A 21,572-nucleotide genomic window follows, 5' to 3' on the forward strand; every position below is an offset into this window, starting at 1 on the left:
CAAATGTTTTAGGAACAGAAAAATTTGGTTATGCAAGTAAAGTTATTGAGAACCCTTTCATTCTTCAATGCAAAGAAATTTCCAACATTTAATCTATCACAATTTCTAATTATTTTAAGTAATATATACATACATTGTATCAAATTTAATAATCATGTATAAAACTCTTTTTAATGTTTACATATTTTCAAATAGATGAAATTAAAATACAATTTTATATCCATATTTTTTCTATTTAATATTAATATTTTTCATTTAAGGCTAGCAATGCCACCTGATATATATGAGAAAACATATAATAGTAATTGTATGATTCGGGTATGCACATGCTCCCTGAGCCCATGTGCTGCTTGTGTCATGTGTTGCTGCAGAGCACATGTGGTGTTCAAGCACATGTGTCACCACATCTTCTCCCTTGGAATGTGTACTTAGATGCTTTCATATCTAATGCTGGGGCTTACTCCCTCCCCACTCTGGAGAAGCCCATGTTCTCTCTCTTGAGTATTTTCTCTCTTTCCCCTCATTTCTCTCTTTCTCCTCTCCTCTCCCTTCTCAAAAATTTCAAATAAAATCTGTTATATTTTTAAAAAATTATAGGATTCAGAAATATCAAATCAGAAATGATCATCATCTTTCTTCTTTTCTCAATTTATTTAAAAGTCTTTTTTTCTTAAGACGGAGTTGCCTCACAGAAGAGGTAGTTGTAAAAAGTTTTTTTAATTAATATGAATAAAAATTAACTTGTAACTTAGATTTCCTAACTTGAATTTTTAAAAAAACCTTCATTTATATTGCTTACCATACACTTTAAATTCGCCAATGCACAAGTTTTCTCATCAAAAGCACAGATAATCATCTTAAAATATTTTTGAAAAGATTCTTAAAGTATTATATCTAAAAGAAGATTTTTAGATTTTGCTTGGTGAAACAATTTGCTTTTTAGGTTTTTATTTGTGAATTTAGTACTAAATAAAAGTTTCACTAGAAACTAAATTTGTAGTTAACTCGGGTTTCTATAATGACATTCAGTAAACTTTTACTTTAGGCCAATTACATTCTTCATCAAGCTAAAGAGTTCATTTAAGTTTATCATTTTGAAAATCAAGAAACAGCTTTCTTCCTTAGAAAATATGATGTATTAATGGAGTAACAGAATTTTTAAGTTCAGATACACATAGAGAAGCAGTAGCATTGTCCTCCCGTTGTTCATTGGTTTGGAGTGGTCCCAGTAATGTCTCCATTGTGAGACTTGTAGTTACTGTGTTTGGCATATCGGATACGTCACGGGTAGCTTGCCAGGCTTTGTCGTGCAGGCGAGATAATCTTGGTAGCTTGCCAGGCTCTCCGAGAGGGGAGGAGGAATCAAACCCGGCTCGGCCAGGCTGGCAGCTTGCAAGGCAAAAGCCCTACCGCTGTGCTATCGCTCCAGTAAGTCTTTTTATTCTCAAGATGCAGTTAGATAACCCAAAACAAGACAAGATTCATATTGTTTTAGCTGAAATAAGATAAACTTTCTTCATAGCTATGCTGTCATTGTTTTATTCAATAATAAAAATTTCAAACAGGAAATATTAATAAAATCTAGTTAAGGATAGCATATTGTAATATAGCACTGTAGCACTGTCCCCTCATTGTTCATTGATTTGCTTGAGTGGGAACCAGTAACATCTCCGTTGTAAGATTTGTTGTTACTGTGTTTGGCATATCGAATATGCCATGGGAAGCTTGCCAGGCTCTGCTGTGCGGGCATAATAAAATCAAGTTCTACATATCAACTTTAATATAGACATATATGAGCATATTGGCTACTATATTTTGAAAATCATATTTGAAAATCCCACAACCTAACTGTAATTGGCTTAATTTGATAACTTAATTGTGTGTATTTGTATATGTTGTGATAGTAGTTAATATATATTAGCACTGTAGCACTGTCCCCTGTTGTTCATTCATTTGCTTGAGTGGGGACGAGTAACGTCTCCATTGTGAGACTTGTTCTTATTGTTTTTGGCATATCGAATACGTCATGAGTAGCTTGCCAGGCTTTGCTGTGTGGGCAGGATACTCTCAGTTGCTTGCCGGGCTCTCTGAGAGGGATGAAGGAATCAAACCTGGTCAGCCGCCTGCAAGGCAAATGCCCTACCCACTGTGCTATCGCTCCAGCCTAATATATATTACCTGGAGTTAATATCTACTGTATTAACTATTTATATAATTGCACTATTACATTTAATCTCTCTATAAAATCTGTTACTCCCATTTTATAGGTAAGAAATTGACTGGTTTATAGGAAAACTAAGTTATCTGAGGCCAATAGAACAGATTTTATTTTATTTCATTCACTGTCACTGTATCTCTGTCATCCCATTGTTCGTTGATTTACTTGAGTGTAAATCAAGTACATAACGTCTCTATTCCTCCCAGCCCTTAGATTTTAGCAGCCTCTTCTTACTCATCTTTTCCTAGTGATTGGAGTCTCTTTCAGGGTCAGGGGAATGAGATCTATTTTATTTTATTATAAAGGTAAATATTTCTATTTTTTAATTTCTTCTTGGACCAAATATAAAGAATCCTGACTTTTTAAAATATGTCTATGTGAACCCCATACCCAGTAGGTGCAATTACTAGAAAGTCTGTGAACACCACTGAAAGCACTAGTGAACAATACAACAATAACTTGTGTGTCACAACTAAAACAACTAAAGGAGTGTAAAGGAGTGCAAGCTACAACGAGCATCAGAACCAAATGAAATAACCATGGCTGGTTATGGGACTTCCGAGAAACACTACAACTGAAAGTGTGAGCATCATAGTCAGGTATGTGTGGAGCAGCAATAATGAAGGCAAATGTGTGGGAGAGATAAAAACAAAAACAGCTGGAGAAATATTACAGCGGGTAGGGCATTTGCCTTGCATGCAGCTGACCGAAGTTTTTCTTGGCATCCCATATTGTCCTCTGAGCACCACAAGGAGTGATTCCTGGGTTGCAGGAATAACCCCCGAACTTTGGCAGGTATAAGCCAAAAAAAGCAAAAAAAAAAAATATGTACAAAACCAAGTTGGGGGCTAGAGCCATAGTATAGTGGGTTGGGCGCTTGTTTGCATGCAACCAACCCAAGTTGCATCTTTGATATCACAAACAGCCTCTGAACCACCAGGAGTGATCCATAAACACAGTTCCAGGAGTAATCCCTCAGCACAGAGACAAGAATCAATCCTGAGCACTGTCGAATGTGGCCCCAAGCCAAAATAAATAAATAAATGGGTACCTCTAAAAGAACTGTACAAAAACAATTTTTCAAAAAAAGATATTAGCTATAGCTTAATTAAGATGTGATCAAAATATTGTTTTATAAGATAAAATCATTTTTATATGGCATGTCGTAACACGTTTATAAATCAAAGAATAGAAGCTATCAGAGAAAGACGAGGTAATTAAGAGGATAGGGGCCCTAATGAACTGTGGTGGAGGGATATTAGTAGCTTGTTGATGGGTTCAGTGGGATAACATATTTTGAAGAAATGTGAAATAGTACCATTAAAACACATGCATTCATAAAAACCAATGTTACTTTATTTATTTACTTATTTATTTTGCTTTTTGGGTCACACCCAGAAATGCTCACGGGTTACTCCTGGCTCTGCACTCAGGAATTACTCCTGGTTGTGTTGGGGGACCATATGGGATGCTGGGAATTGAACCTGGATCGGCCGCGTGCAAGGCAAACATCCTACCTGCTGTGCTATCCCTCCAGCCCCAAATCAATGTTACTTTAATAAAACAACAATAATTAGAAATAAAAAAGCAGCACTCTTACCATACACATCTAATTTTGTTACAATTATGTGTAAATTATAAAGCTTGTATCGAAATCTTTCTTGTCCAAAGATCAAAAAGAATTCTTTATAAATAATTCTTTATAAAGGAATAGATTCTGATGAAGACACATTCTCTTTTCTCTGCCCTATATCTCATTCTCTCTCCTAATGTTTACTGAATACTTTATTGTTGTTTTTTGGCTTTTTGGGTCACACCCGGCAATGCACGGGGTTTACTCCTGGCTTTGCACTCAGGAATCACTCCTGGCGGTGCTCAGGGGACCATATGGGATTCTGGGAATCGAACCTGGGTCAGCCACGTGCAAGGCAAACGCCCTAACCGCTGTGTTATCATCCCAGCCCCAAGTTTACTAATACCTTAAATCAACATAAATAACTTAAAGTATCCAGTACCTTTAAACAGAGATGGCTTTTATATTATTTTCTAAAAATTAAGTTTGTACTCAAATAGCATAAGATGATTATTGTGAAATAGAAGAATATTTTATTCAAGCAAAGTGCCTAAATGAAACAGGTTTAATACCTAACAATATCTACTTCAGAGGATGTTAATCATCTACCTATCATATTTTATATATTTAATGAGAAATTTAATATATTGCATGAATTTCAATTTAGGTCAATGTATAGTCAATTCTACATAGTAAACCTGTATTACTAATTTAGCAAATATCTAAAGATATGCTACCACATGTTAGGCTCAGAAAAAAAAAGAATATTTTTTCACTAAACAGTTTATTTCAGACTGCTTCCTCATCTTTTAAATGGGATAATCCAAATTCTAATGACTGAAATTAAAGGTGCCTGTCAGGATGGCAGGCTAGGACTGAAGGATGTAGAAGAGGGTACCTGGGAATACTGGTGGCAGGATACGTGATAGAAAATTGTATATCAAAAACCCAACTATGAATAACATTGTAATTCATGGCGATTTAATCAAATAAACTTTTGGGAAAAAAAAGTTGTTAAACTAAGAAGCTTCTGCACCTCAAAAGAAACAGTGACCAGAATACAAAGACAATCTTCAGAATGGGAAAGGATATTCAAGCAAATACACATCTGATAAGGGGTTGATATCAAGGATATACAAGGCACTGGTTGAACTCCACAAGAAGAAAACATCCAACCCCAGCAGAAAATGGGACCATGAAATGAACAGAAACTTTCTGAAAGAAGAAATTCGAATGGCCAAAAGACACATGAGAAAATGCTCTACATCACTAATCATCAGGGAGATACAGATCAAACAACAATGAGATATCATCTCACACCACTGAGATTGGCCCACATCCAAAAGAACAAAAGCAACTGGTGCTGGCACGGATGTGGAGAGAAAGGGACTCTCCTTCACTGTTGGTGGGAATGCCGACTAGTTTGGCCCTTTTGGAAAACAGTAAGGATGCTTCTCAAAATATTAGAAATTGAGCTCCCATTTGACTCAGCAATACCACTCCTGGAAATATATCCCAGAGATGTAAAAAACTATAATCGAAGTGACATCTGCACTTATATGTTCAATGCAGCACTATTTACAATAGCCAAAAATCTGGAAAAAAAACGAGTGCCTGAGAACAGATGACTAGTTAAAGAAACTTTTATACATCTGCACAATGGAATACTATGCAGCTGTTAGAAAAGATGTCACGGTCACGGTCACGGTCCTCCCGTTGTTCATCGATTTGCTCGAGAGGGCCCAGTAACGTCTCCATCGTGAGACTTGTTGTTATTGTGTTTGGCATATCGAATACGTCACGGGTAGCTTGCCATGCTCTGCTGTGCAGGCGAGATACTCTCGGTAGTTTGCTGGGCTCTCCGAGAGGGGCGGAGGAATTGAACTCGGGTCAGCCATATTGGCTGTGTGCAAGGCAAACGCCCTACCACTGTGCTATCGCTCCAGCCCCATAGAAAAGATGAATTCATGAAATTTGCATACAAGCGGTTCTACATGGAAAGTATCATGTTAAGTGAAATGAGTAAGAAAGAGAGAAACAGACATAGAAAGATTGCACTCATTTGTGGAATATAAAATTACAGAATGGGAGACTAACACTCAATAATAGTAGAGATTAGTACCAGAAGGATCACTCCACAGCTTAGATTCAGACATCACATGCTGGGTGAAAAAGCAGCTCAGATAGTCAAGGGGCCACCAAGTAAAGGGTGCCAGGAGGACACGCTCAGGATGGGAGAAGCGGGCTGAAAGACCAAACATCATGGCCAAACATCATGGCCACTTAATACCTCTATTGCAAACCAAAACACCCAAAAAGAGAGAGAGAGCAAGAGGGAATGCCTTGCCACAGAGGCAGGGTAGGGTGGAGGGGATGGGGTGGGGTGGTGGGAGGGATGCTGGGACCATTGGTTGTGGGAAATGGGCACTGGTGGAGGGATGGGTACTCGGTCATTTTATGACTGAAACTCAAGCACAGAAGTTTGTAAGCCCGTAACTGTACATCATGGTTATTCACTAATAAAAATAAAATAAAAAAATAGAACAAAATATTTATAAGAAAAAAAGAGATGGACAGACATAGAAAGACTGCACTCATTTGTGGAATATAAAGTAACAAAAAGGGAGACTAACACCCAAGAATAGTAGAGACAAGCAACAGGAGGATTGCTCCACAGCTTGGAAGCTGGTCTCACAAGCTGGGCGAAAAGGCAGTTCAGATAGATAAGGGACCACCAAGAGTGCTTGGAGGGCCTGCACGGGATGGGAGATGCGTTCTGAAAATAGACCATAAACCAAACACGATGGCCAATCAATGCCTCTATTGCAAACCACAACACCCAAAATGAGAGAGAGAGCAAAAGGGTATGTCCTGCCACAGAAGCAGGGCAGGGTGTGGGGGGGAAGTGGTGGGGGTGGGGGGAGGCAGACTGGAATCATTGGTGGTGGAGAATGGGCACTGGTGAAGGGATGGGTGCTGAGCATTGTATGACTGAAATGTAACCACGAAACTTTGTAAGTCTGTAACTGCACCTCACGGGGATCCATTAAAAAATAAATAAAATTAAAAAATAACAGTAGAACACATATGTGAAGCATTTAGAATGATAGTAATCACATAGAAAAACACTAATTCTTGTCTGGTAAGGTAAAGGTAAAGGTAAAGGCCCTCCCGTTGATCATTGATTTGCTCAAGCGGACCCAGTAACGTCTCCATTGGAGACTTTGTTGTTACTGTGTTTGGCATATCGGATACGCCATGGGGAGCTTGCCAGGCTCTGCCGTGGGGGCGAGATACTCTCGGTAGCTTGCCGGGCTCTCCGAGAGGGGCAGAGGAATCGAACTCGGGTCGGCCATGTTGGCTGCGTGCAAGCAAACGCCCTACTGCTGTACTATCGCTCCAGCCCTAATATTAAATTAAACTAATATTAAATTTATATACTTTATAATTTATATATTAGTTTATGTTTATAAACTAATATTAAATTAAACTAATATTAAATTCTAATATTAAATAAGGGCTGGAGCAATAGCACAGCGGGTAGGGCGTTCGCCTTACAAGCGGCCAACATGGCCGACCCGAGTTCGATTCCTCTGCCCCTCTCGGAGAGCCCGGCAAGCTACCGAGAGTATTCAATATGCCAGACACAGTAACAACAAAGTCTCCAATGGAGACGTTACTGGGCCCGCTCGAGAAAATCTTGTCTGGTACCATTCAAAATTAAATCCTAATTATAAGTCTCTCTAAAGAGCCTTTTGTCATGATTTCCATTACATGTGGGAGAAATGAATGCTGCATAGAAATTCCATAGATTTTACATGTAATTGATTAAAGGTTTTAAGGAGGGTCTGGAAATAACAAGTTATATGATGCCGAAGCCACCTTTGTTGTTTTTTTTTTCCTCTTCAATCCAAACTTTAAGCTGGAAAAATATATTATTCTGTTTTTCAAGTACTGAATAAATAGTTAAGTATGCTTTATTTATGGAAATAAGCTTAATTAATTCAGTGACTTGGTTTATAAGGCTTCCCAAAGGATACTAAATTAAGTGATTCATAATTCTAATTAATAGACAAAGGGGCTTAGGAATGATTTCAAAACTATTACATAAATCACCAAAGAATTAAATGGTGTAATTTTTCTGCTTCAATAAAAGAGCTCTAATGTACAAACCAGATGATCAAATTAAAGTAATATTTCACATGCTGAGAAACTACAACTTATTGCCTGCAAATTACTTATGTGTGAACAAAAGTTTTAGGGTAAATTGTAAGATTAAAAGAAATCTGACTATTTCTGCTACTGTTGTCAGTTTTTATAATATCTTACCTATTAAATTGCACTTTGTTGGGTCCAAAGAGTTAGAACAACAGTAAGGCACTTGCTTTGTATGCAGCAGACTCAGCTTTGATCCCCAGCACCACACATGGTCCCCCCAGGAGTGATCCCTGAACACAGAACCAGATGCAAGCCCTGAGCACTGCCTGTTTGGACCCCAAACAAGAAAATTAAATGAAATTCACTTTACTAAATAATCTGCCAATATGAGATGAGGTGTGAAAGATAAATTAGTCTCACTCTTCTTTATATATCAACAAATAAAACAGAAAATATACCATGTATTCTGTTATAACAAATATCTTTTTTCACCTGTCTTTTGAAAGTAAATATATATGTATATCACTTAATCACTTAATCCCCGTTATTCATCGATTTACTCGAGTGGGTGCCAGTAATGTCTCCATTCATCCTGGTTGCGTGCTAGCATAGCCCAATGGCATCTGTTCGTTCTAGGAATATATAGAGCCTCAAACCGATCATTCAGGGTCTTGACGAAGAAGTCTGACCATCTTGTAGGTGGGCGTCCACGTGGTCTTTTGATGTCCCGTGGAATCCAATCAGTAATGGCTCTAGTCCAGTGGTTGTCTGTAAACCTCATTACATGTCCAGCCCATCTGATTTTTGATGCCTTGGCAAATGAGACAGCATCCCTGATTCTTGAGCGTTGACGAAGATCAGAACTCCGGATTCTATCTCTCATTTGAGTGAATCATGATATTCCAAGCATAGCTCTTTTGATTCCTCTTTGAGAGACCCGAATAGAGTTCACATCCTGTTTTCGTAGGGCCCAGGTCTCTGAGGCATATGTTAATGCAGGAAGAACAGTGGAATCGAAGAGATGTGCTCGTAGCTGGAGGTTCTTTGTCCTCTTAGTTATTTCTTCAACTCTCTTGATGGCATTCCAAGCCGCTCTCTTCCTCCTGCTCAACTCAGGTGCCAGGTCAATCATCATGTTGATTTCTCGACCTAGGTATATATAACTGTTGCATTCGGAGATGGTGGTTCCGTTGAGAGCGAATGGAGCGTCAGGAACAAGGCTGTTTCTCATAAACATTGTCTTCGTAAGATTCAGCTGTAGTCCGACCTTTCCATATTCACGGTTAAAGTCGTTCAGCATTTGTGCCGCTTGGCTGATGTTTGGTGATATTAGAATGATGTCATCAGCAAAGCGGAGGTGGTGTAGTTGCCGACCATCTATCTTCACTCCCATGCTTTCCCATTCCAGTTGTCGCATGATATTCTTGAGGGTGGCACTGAAGAGTTTTGGTGAAATGGTATCACCCTGCTGAACCCCTCTCTTGACATGGATGATTATTTCTTTGTAGAATGGTGAGATCCTGGTAGTGAATCCACAATAGAGCTCACAGAGGATCCTGATGTATTGAGTTTGTACGCCCTGATTGTCTAGGACTTCTATGACTGCTTCCGTCTCAACAGAATCAAAGGCCTTCTTTAAATCAATGAACGTTAGACAGAGCGGCATCTTGAACTCCTGAGAAACCTCAATGAGCTTAGTAATCATGTGGATATGGTCGATGGTACTGAATCCTTTTCGGAATCCAGCTTGTTCACATGGTTGTCCTTCATCTAGTGTTCTGCCAATCCTATTCAGGATGACTCTAGTGAACAGTTTGTAGATGACAGACAATAGGCAGATTGGGCGATAGTTGCCAATGTCGTGGATGTCTCCCTTCTTGTATAGTAGTACAGTCCTGCTGGTTTTCCATTGGGATGGAATCTTGCATTCAGACAGGTAGTGTGTGAAGAGCCAAGCCAGTGTATTGATGAGTACTGATGGTAAGTTCTTCAGGTGTTCAGGTCTGATCTTGTCTGTGCCAGGTGCTCTTTGTTTCTTTACCGACAAGATGGCATGTTGGATTTCGGAAGGGAGAACATTGGGAACGACATATCCATCATGTGGTATGTGGTATGTGGGCAAGTGGATGTGGCTATTAAAGAGATCTGAGTAGAAGTCATGAATAATCTTCTCCATTGCCCTTCTGGAAGATGTGATAGATCCATCATGATGTCGGAGGGCAGTCATCTTGGTCTTGTAGTTGGTGAAGGACAGGCGGGCATTACGAATGCTTTTCCCGGCTTCTGCCAAATCTACCAGCACTGCTGCTCTCCTGTTTTTGAGGTCATCCTTGATGGCTTCTCTGCATTGTTTTGCCAGCTCGGACGTTTGCTTGTGGTTGCCTGAGGCATGTGCTATGCCACGTTGGCGAATAAGTTCAAGAGTGTTCGAAGAAAGGCGGTTTTTTGTGGTTATATATACATATATTCATGCTGCTACATCAGCAGGATGGGGCTGGAGCAATACACAGCGAGTAGGGTGTTTGCATTGCATGAGGCTGACCAGTGTTCAATTCCTCTGTCCCTCTCAGAGAGCCGGGCAAACAACCAAGAGTATTCAGCCCACATGGCAGAGCCTGGCAAACTCCATGTGACGTATTAGATATGCCAAAAGCAGTAACAACAAGTCGCACAATGGAGATGTTTCTGTGCCCGCTCAAGCAAATCAATGAACAATGGGAGGACAGTGCTACAGACAGTGCTATCAGCAGGACCATCCTATTTCTACAATCATTTGGTTTTAAAAATAGCCCAAAGTATATAATATACATATATATATTTTAATTAAAGTAGAAGTTCATTTTGTTCCAAAGTATGTAATGTGTTCCAAAATAGCTAAATGAGTCTGAGGATATACTGGGTTTATGTAACATTCTTTATATTTTATGTTTTATATATCCCAAGCATAAGTGTTATATAAGAACATATTTATTAAATATAGTCAAAGAATGTCACTTTGTAATACATTTATAATTCCTAAATATTCTATATAAAATTACAACTGAACAATAGAATGACATTAGATTGAGAGCGTTTATAAGAAGGAAATAAATAACTTGGAATTTACTTATTGAAGTAAAATCCAATTTTTGCTTCCCCTGTTTATGTCTAAAAAGGCTTTGTAACTACTATCCTAAATTTAAATCTACCCATAAGAACATAGAGTTTTAAGATAATTAAGCAGTTTTGATCTTTTATATGATACTCATTTGGAAGATATGTCTGTATGCATTTTATTGCAAAAAACACCAAGTAAAACTAATTTGCATTCAATTTTAGTTCCCTGATTTCCTAAAAATTAATGTTACAGAGCAATTCAGTGACATTTTATTCCAGAACTCCAGTCCTACTTTAATAAGCTTAAATATTGTAAGTGACAGCTGGTGGGAATGCTGACTGGTTCAGCCCTTTTGGAAAACAGTATGGACAATTATCAAAAAATTAGAAATTGAGCTCCCATTTGACCCAGCAATACCACTCCTGGGAATGTATCCCAGAGAGGCAAAAAAGTATAGTCGAAGTGACATCTGCACTTGTTTGTTCTTTACAGCACCCTTTACAATAGCCAGAAACTGAAAGAAACCTGAGTGCCCAAGAACAGATGACTGGTTAAAGAAACTTTGGTACATCTACACAATGGAGTACTATGTAGCTGTTAGAAAAGACGAAGTCATGAAATTTACATACAAGTGGTACTACACGGAAAGTATCATGTTAAGCGAAATGAGTCAGAAAGAGAGGGATAGACATAGAAAGATTGCATTCATCTGGGCAACATAAAGTAACAAAATTGGAGACTACCACCCAAGAGTGGCCGAGATTAGTACCAGGAGGTTCGCTCCATGGCTTAGAGGCCAGCCACACATGCTAGGGGAAAAGGGAGCTCAGATGTAGAAGGGAGCACCAAATAAAGGGTGTTGGGAGGATCCTCCCAGGATGGGAGAAGCATGTTGAAAGCAGACTATAGACCAAACATGATTGCTATGTAATGCCTCTTTTGCAAACCATAGCACTCAAAAGGAGAGAGGTAACAAAAGGGAATACTCTGCCAGAGAGGTAGGGTGGAATGGGGGGATGGGGGGGTGGGAGGGATACTGGGATCCGTGGTGGTGGGAAAGGGGCACTGGTGGAGGGATGAGTATTCGATCATTATATAACTGAAATCCAAGCACAAAAATTTGTAAGTCTACAACTGTACCTCATAGTGTTTCACTAATCAAAATTTAGGGGAAAAAATATTGTAAGTGACATAAATATTCTCATAAGTTTTCCAATGTTTTCACAATTCTTTTTTATTTAGACACCCACAAAATAAAAGCCAGTTTATTTTATAATTTATACTTTATGATTCAGGAAACAAAGAAAGCTCTGAGTGTTGGAGTAATGCCAAAAATAAAATACTAGTCTCCTAGCATAGATGCCTGATTTTTATTCCTTGCATATTAATATAATAATGAGAGGTTTGCATAAAACTGCAAGTAAACTAAGAAACTAACATTAAAAATGATGTAAGGGTGAGAGAGATAATGCAGTGGATGAGATTCCTACCCTGCAAGCTGAGGAACCAGGTTCAGTTCTCAGCAGCAGAGCTGGTTCTCCGAGTATCATTAGGGGTGTCTCAAGAAAACAAAGTGTCAAGTATAATGTCACAGAGTTGAAGTCATGTAGATATAATTCATATTTTTATTCTGTTCTCTAGGATTTTTTAAAAGATCTTAGATCTATAAAGAATACATCTATTTTAGATTAGCCTCTAAATTAGTATTTCAAATTATTGTCAGCTTATCCTTCCGAGAATTTGTTTTCCTCTGTTTGGTAGAATCCAGAATTAATGGTACTTTTATTTTTAGTGGCCTAGTGAGCAGTATAGGGATTATTGGTGGCTGGCTCTGTGCTCATGGATGATTTCTGGTGGGGTTAGGGAGATCATATGTGGTCCCTGAAACCAAACTCGGGTCAGCTGTGAGCAAGGCAAGCACAGTATCTGCTGCACTTTCTCTTAGGCTCAAGAGTTTATTCAAACCTGAGAAATAATTGACTTAGTAAGAGTTTGATCATTCCACTAATAATATAATTCATAGTTATAAATGTTTTTTCAAAATTATATAGTCATAGCAAATAATGACTGATGTAACTAGCAAAGGACTTGCTGTGACTATTTTAATAATAGAGCTTGCTATGAGTTTTAGAATACTGGAAATCATTGTTAAAGATTACATTATTATCCATCATCATCTCACTTCTCTGTTTGCTTATAATATGACAGCTGAGTCCGCAAGAAATTTTGTATTTTGTTGCTTTTTAAGGAAACATAACCAGAAAATTTTAAATAGAACATTATTGTTTCTAGAGGAATTTAGAATAGTTTTCAAACCCCATACCTTTTATATTATAAGCTTAACCCAAATGCATGTCCATATAAATTACTATTTTTTATGAATGGAGTTCCGTATTTCCAACAATACTTAAATCGTAGAATAATAAAATGCCTTGCATAAAATATAGTATAAGGCTTTTGTAAAATCACTTTATAGTTAGGGATTTTTAAACTTTCTCCACTCCTTTCGCTTGTTTGGTAAATGCCAGCTATAGTGAGGCTTACTCCATTTTCTGTGCTCAGGGATCACGCTGGCTGAGCTTAGGGGACCTACTGTGGTACCACAAATTGAATCTGCATCAACCGCACGTAAGGCAAGTTGCTACCCACTCTACCATCTTTCTGTCCCACTTTCTCCACTTTTAACCCTCTTTACAAGGTAAACTTTTAAATGACACCAGATATACTGGTACATAAGATAGGCAAAGAACTTATTTACTGACAATAAATTTTAAAGAAACATATTGCTGCAGGGTAACATTGTTTTGTCCTTCCTGCCTTGCCACAGTGAGCTAAGGTTTATTGGGTTACTTCCATCACAGTGTTCCCATTCCTCTGTGTTTATGTGGAACTTTTTCCTTTGTGTTCTGTTAACTTGTAAATATTGCTTTTCTCTTCTCCTTAAGTCCTTTGCATAGTTAATTCAGAGCAATGTCCTTTTTGTATAGACACAGGAAGACAATTAATGCTATGCTTTTGTAACTTGGGAGTTAATTGACTCCAGATAATATTACCTCCTGGACATCTGCTCTCTAAATCTAAGCCTCAGTTTCCCTTACTTCCTAGCACCCCAAAAGCAAGTTTCCGAAGACAGACTGGATGGACCCAGGGCAAGAGTTAAGCTACCCTGGCGTCAAAATGGGCCTTGCCAAAGTGCCATAATACTTAACTGTAAGTTAAGAGCGTGGTCTTGGACAAATTTTGTCATGATCCAAAAAGTAATAAATAGATTCAGACTATGCTATGGTTAGAGATGATTAATCTGGCCTGAACACTGTAGTCTGAGATCTATAGCGAGATGTCCCCAGGAGAGCCACCCTACAAGATCAATGTACCTCTTATTGTGTCCATACAAAATAACTAACATTAAGAAGTAGAATCAAGACATTATTTAAGATGTTCATTAAGTTATTGGGCTAAGGAGAGGAGAAACACCCATAGGCGGTATTTCTGCCCTTGAGCCTGATGGGCGATCAGGAAGGACTTTCAGATATTGGTTCTGCTACCCCTAATGTGGGGAGTTGTAGAGAGACAAGAGAGAGACCAGGGCAGCAAGATGGAGCACAGAGAGACTAGCAAGGGGGGCAGAGGGAGAAGAATGTTGGGAAAGAATGCAGGAACAGGCGTGTAGAGAGACTAGAGACGTGGCTGAGAGAGGGAGAGTAGAGAGATGAGCAGGAGAGACAGGAGGAGATGGGAATAAGGGGCACTGCGAGACTAGAATGGGGAGCTTATTGAGATTGGAACAGGCGCCTGGGGAGAATGGAATAAACGGCAACTGATCATCAACCAGCCTGGCCCTGGTTTCCTCCTTCGTTCACCCATGGAATTGACCGTCCTGGGTGGAAATCGGCTGAGTCCACTGTTCACAGGCAGCGAGAGAGAGAGAGAGAGAGAGAGAGAGAGAGAGAGAGAGAGAGAGAGAGAGAGAGAGAGAGAGAGCCGCTGGGGCTTTCCCTAGTTGACCTGGAGTTTACACATTTTCCCAGACAGATTTCAAAAAAATTTCAAGTCCCCACATAAAGTTAAGCTACGTGTCATGGTGTCATGACTCACATTTTAGGAAGCTAGGATTTATAGGCTCTACATCACTACTACAGTTACTGAGAAGCATTTTAGGCTTGAAAATGTGAAAAGGGAAGAGGTATGATCCTATTGGAAGAATCTGAAGGACACTCTCACTTGATCACTACAAGATTCAACAGTACAAATTGTATTAAATACAGAATTTCATATGAGACACAGGAAAGCTTGAGATAACATCACTAGGAGAGATACTCCCATAGTGGTGCAACAAACTTCCCAGAAGAGTAGGCCAAATTGCAAAGCCCCATACTGGGAAACGCGAGCAGGTCAGAGCAAGGACAAACAGTACTAAAAAGATCTTAAAGTACTAAAGAATGTGAAAATTTGTCCTGGCAAACAAGAGGCGTTAAATCTAAAACTTAGCATGTCAACCTTAGAATTCTATTCTCACAACATTGTAGCTGGAGCTAAGAGAACATAAAATATATGAATGGAGTCTGCATTAGCAACAGTTCTAATCTCAGTGACCACCTATGAACTTATTTATGAGAAAGCATTTTTTATTTCTGTTTGAAACATACCCTGAAGATAAATTTCTAGGGTGAACTCAAACAATCCCAAGTTAAGGTCAGAGGGGAACTGAGTATCTCTTGCTTTTTCCTAGCCAATCAAGCAAAGTTCCTCCCAGTCCACATCTAATTCACTGGAGGCAGCCTGAACTACCACTCAGAGTCAGAGAAAACCCCGTGAGTTTTCCAAGGCAAACCAATAAGGAGAGTATTCCACTAGCTGTAGCGTCCACATTCAGCCACAGAGTTCATGACCTGTGTCTGAACACAGCCTCTTCTAAACACACTAACCCCAGCAAAACCCCCCACACATTACCAAATTATCTCAGCAGATCTATGTTATGACAGGATAGAGTGTGGGAGATACTTGGCATTGGCTACCTTAAACACCTGGTTGCCACTCAGACCCTCTCAATATGGGTGTACATGGCGCTTAAGGAAATCATGATCTTGAAGTCTAAGTAACGAAGTAACTCAAAGGTCAAACAGACCTTGACACAGGTTACAAATGTGATGGTACACTATAGGCCTGCTCAAATATAGTGCACATGTAACCTAGGCAATCTCAATTTTGAAAGCTAGTGACAAATAAACAAAACACTAAAACCTTAATAATCTCAAAATAAGAATTCTCAGAAGAAATACACTGGAAGTATCTAATGGAATCTAAGCTCTGCATAACAGATAGATATAAAAAATTAGATAGAAAACAGAAGAAATTCAAAGAAATAAAGATAAAATTCACAAGATGAGTCCCCAGTACTTGGAATCTACTACAGAGTGTATAAGGGCAGAAGGTAGGTAAGATAGAGAAGAGGCCAGTATGACAATAATAGTTGGAAATGATCACGCTAGACAAGGACTCTGAATGTTAAAAGTAGGTAAAGGGATATACATGATAATCTTTCAGTACCTGTATTGTAAACCACAAAGCCCAAAAGGGGGGGTGGAGAGAGAGAGAGAGAGAGAGAGAGAGAGGAAAGCTGTCTGCCATTAAAGTGCTTGCCATAGAGAAAGCTGGTGTGGGGGACATGCAGAATGATGGGAGGGAAATTTGAGACATTGATGGTGGGAAATGTACACTGGTGCAGAGATGGGTGTTCGAGCACTGTATGACTGAAACCTAATCATGAACAGCTTTTTAAGGGTCTCAAAGTGATTTCATAAAAAAAAATCTGAAAAAAATAACAAGACTTCAAAATCCATAGAGAAAAAAGGCAATAAATTACAACCATAATTTCACTAATTGTCAGTGCTCTGAACTCACCAATCTAAAGGTGCAGAGAGACTGAAGGATTAGGAACTAAAAAGAGCTGACTGCTGCTTCAAGGGGACACTGTAAATGATTGGAAAACATTTGCACAGTCACATGGTATCTTAAAAAGGAGCAGAGATGGTCTTTTATATCAAAGAATATGGATATTGAACAAATGTAATAAAAGATAGACAAACATGATGTAATAAAGGGTCAAGAATACTTCATACTACTTAACATTTATGCACCAAATAATGGGTCATCCAAGTACATAAAGCTACCATTATTATAATGCTGTATAGAGATATCAACAAAAATACAACAGTAGCAAGAAACATCGTTCTCTCATAAATGAACAGAGGAATTAGAAAGAAAAATTATCTGTGAAAAAACAAAATTAGATTAAGTGTAGTGAGCGGGCTCTTGGGTACATAGCTTTCACAGGACATTGCCTATAGAATATTTACAGAGTTAAGAAAGGTATTTTACAAGAACAGGATGGTTGGCCAACAGGAACTAGAACATTCTTGATGTCAGCCCGTGATTTAACAAGTACCTTCTGAAGAGCCCCTGATAACCTGTTATCTACCCCATCTGTACCATGACTACCTTTTTTTGCCTCTGCTCTGAAGCTATGAGGGACAAAGCTTAAGCTCAACGTATTTAAGTGCTGTTGAATTTACAATAAAGCAGCTTCAGCTTTTGCTCACTGTACACTAATTCTGCTGTCTGTCTCTTTCTTTCACTCTTGTACCCTCTCCCTGTTACCCACGTTGACTAATTCTGTGGGACGGGACAATGAAGAAATTAGAGCTAAACTTAACAGATATTTGAAGTTCTCCCCTGTCACTCTCCTCTATATCACAAAGTCAAATACACGTTCTTTCCCAATGCACATGGTAACTTCTCCATGATAAACAACTATCACTGAAATCAAGTAGATTGCATATCAATTTTCTATATGATAATGATACAAGGAGAATTTATAGGTAGGGGTATTAAATTGTGTTATAAAATTGTATTTTAAATATGTACATAAATGTATAACTTATATATATATATATTTGGAAATATCATTGTCACTGTCACTGTCCTCCCATTGTTCATTGATTTGCTCGAGCAGGCCCAGTAACATTGTGAAACTTGTTGTTAACTGTGTTTGACATATTGAATACACCACAGGTAGCTTGCCAGTCTTTGCCATGCAGGCGAGATACTCTCAGTAGCTTGCTGGGCACTCCGAGAGGGGCGGAGGAATCCAACTCGGGTTGGCTGCATTCAAGGCAAATGCCCTACCACTGTGCTATGTAAATAAATATATATATAAAGCTTTGTTATATATAGTTATATCTCTAAGTGCTTAATAATGTGTTTTAAGTACTAAAAGTTTTTTTAAATGTTAATATTTCTTTAATTGCAGTAAATGTAGAATTGTTGTCAATTCTTTTTTTTTTACTTGCACTTAAAATTTGCCCCACTGCTCTTTTATTTTCTAAAGCTGTACCTAATGATTCATACTATTTTTTTATTTTTTATGTAGGAGTACTGCTATTTATTCAGCCACTGATTAGCTGATTGATTTGGGCATGAACTCAACCTTACTTTTTTTTATAGTTTTATTTATTTATTTATTTTTCTTCTTATATTTATTTATTGAATCACTGTGGGAAAAGTTACTAAGCTTTCAGGTTTAAGTCTTGGTCATACAATCATCAAACACCTCTCCCTTCACCAGTAGTCATTTTTCACCACCAAGAACCCCAATATATCCCCCCTTCCACCCTTCCCAATGCCTGTGAGGCAGATGATTTCCACTTAACTCTCCTCTACATTGATTACATTCATTATTTCGACAAAAGATGCACCATTATTGTTTAGAATTGCTTCATACTATTGTTTAAAACTGCAGATACAGCAATGAATAACATACAGTTCTCCTCAACATAATCAAGTAGGCTATGGAGACGTTACTGGGCCCGGTGGAGCAATTCAATGAACAACGGGAGGACAGTGCAGTGCTACAGTGCTATTGAAGCAAAATTTTTAGAGTAAGCAGACAGATAAATAGTGTATTATAAGTAAACAGCAGGAATGAACACACCCTGAAAGTTCTCCCAGCCCAGCCTGAGGGTGAGGGAGTCAAAGGGAAGACTTCCCAGAGGAGGTAAGATCAATCTTGCAGTTCAACTTATGTAATTATCGAAGTTTAAAATACAAAGTGTTTAGAAATTTGATGTCTAAATGAGAGACATAGAAATAATTTATTCCTTAATTACCTTGAGTTTTTATTATATATTAACTATAAAACGTTTCTAAGACTACAAGTGGGAATGGAAAACAATTATAAAGACGTGGTTTTCATTATCTTTGTAAGGAATAAAGGATGGTTAGGATCAGATGTTCACTGAAAAATTATTGGAAAGTAAAAGAGAGGAGTTTTAATACAGGTTGAATACAATCTGATAAGTCAACAATGCTAAAAAATTGTTTTGGTAGGGGTGTAGGCACACATGGCAGTGCTGAGGGGTTATTCCTGACTTTGCACAAAAAAGCTACACTTGGCGGTGCTGGGAACACCACACGGGATGCATGGCGTTGAACCCAGATCAGCTGCTTTCAAGGCAAATGTCCTCCCACTGTACTATCACTCTGGCCAGGATAATGCTAAAGATTTTTCTTAGACCATGATGCACTTATCATTTCAAAGTGTCAAAGCAGACACACAATTGGAGTTTGATGTATTAGTTTGTAAATAAAAGAACACAAAATTAAGTTGCCATCTCACTCCTTAGGTATTTTAAATAGCCTGGCAAACCAAATTTCCATGTCATTATGTGTCATAAGTTGTAATAATGTCTTAATTTTACATTATTAATTTGTCTTTGGGCTGGAGCGATAACACAGCGGGTAGGGCATTTGCCTTACACGCAGCCAACATGGCTGACCCGAGTTCGATTGCTCCGCCCCTCTCAGAGAGCCCGGCAAACTACCAAGAGTATCTAGCCCACACGGCAAAACCTGGCAAGCCCCCCATGACGTATTCTATATATGAAACACAGTAACAAGTCTCACAATGTTGCTGGGCCTGCTCGAGCAAATCAATGAACAGCGGAAGGACCATGACCGTGACCGTGAATTTGTCTTTATACTACAATTCTTAATTATATAACTTCAATGTGTTTTCAACGAATATTTAAATGTTGCTAATAGAGTAAACTAATTTTATATATGTGCTATTTAGTAGGTAGAAATTACAGTTTTTAAATTTAACAAATGATTATATATCTTGGCACATCAACTGTAACTTTACTTTTACAAATAATTTAAAAATTTGCATCATGTGTTAATTAGCATCATGTGTAAATTGATCACTTGACATACCATTACTCATCGATTTGCTCGAGCAGGTGCCAGTAACGTCTCCATTCGTCCCTGTCACGTGCTAGTGTAGCCCAATGGCGTCTGCTCATTCTAGGAACACAAAGAGCCTCAAACAGATTGTTCAGGGTCTTGATGAAGAAGTCTGACTATCTCGTATGTAAGTTAGCAACCCAGAAATGTTTTTAAATAACTTAACTTAGTACAACCATGAAGGAATTAAACCTGGATTTTCCATTTTATTTAGAGACTGATCAAGACTTACATTGTAGAATTCCTTTCTGCATCTCAAATATAGTTTGTCTCATTGGATTGGATTATTTTGGAAGATTCTGTACCTTCTTATCTTTTAATTATATAAAGCACTGCTGATTTGAATTGACCTGTTAATTAAGGATGCAGAAGTTACTTGCTGAATCACAGTGCATTTATTTTATTATTCCCTTCCTGACTTCATGTATTTATTATAATTTTAAATATTCATTTCATTTTGTTTGATAATTTCAGCCAACTTCATTTAGGTCACTGTGTACAAGAAAGTGAATTTCCTGATTGTTTCATCCATTTGAATTTATTTCAGCTGTGTATATACTTTTGAACTGTCTGTGTTGTTTTCCCAATTTCTGTATCATCTTTTCTTAACTTAAAAAGTTAATACCTTTTATAAAGGTATTACCTATCTACTTTTCATACCATAATTTTGTTGTTCTTCAATTACTATTTACTTTTATAAATAATTATTAAATTATTATATAATAATCAACAATTTTAATACTTATTGTTATTTCTTTTTTTAAGAAGGGAAATTAAAGTTGGGTGGAGAGACTAAAAAGATACTCAACGTCTTCACTGTGATACTTGTTAGTGTTTTTGGCATATCGAATACATCACGGGTAGCTTCCCAGGCTTTGCCAAGCGTGCAAGATACTCTCGGTAGCTTGCTGGTCTATCTGAGAGGAGCGGAGGAATCAAACTCGGATAGGCTGGGTTGACCGCGTGCAAGGCAAACACCCTACCCACTGTGCTATTCTTCAAATATTGCTTCAAAATGAAAGTGTAGGGTGATTGCCTTGTGACAGTTCTATTCTTGGAACCACATATGGTCTCCCAAGCCTATCAGTTAAGAGTACGCCCTGAGCAGAGCTAGGAGTGGTCTCCAAAACAAAACAAAAACAAAAGAAAAAAAATGCTTATTTAATCACTTCACCATGTATTCATTTTACTTTGTACTATTATCAAGAACTATTATTAACAATTAT

General features: G+C 38.2%; 1 protein-coding gene across 1 annotated transcript in view; it reads right to left on the minus strand.

The window, feature by feature from the left end:
• HTR2C (5-hydroxytryptamine receptor 2C) overlaps window positions 1–21,572 on the minus strand; it is a 328,917-nt gene that overhangs the window by 232,704 nt on the left and 74,641 nt on the right. The window lies entirely within an intron of this gene.

The sequence above is a fragment of the Sorex fumeus genome, unplaced genomic scaffold (assembly GCF_029834395.1).
Source record: "Sorex fumeus unplaced genomic scaffold, SorFum_2.1 ptg000058l, whole genome shotgun sequence".
NCBI classification, from domain to species: Eukaryota; Metazoa; Chordata; class Mammalia; order Eulipotyphla; family Soricidae; genus Sorex; species Sorex fumeus.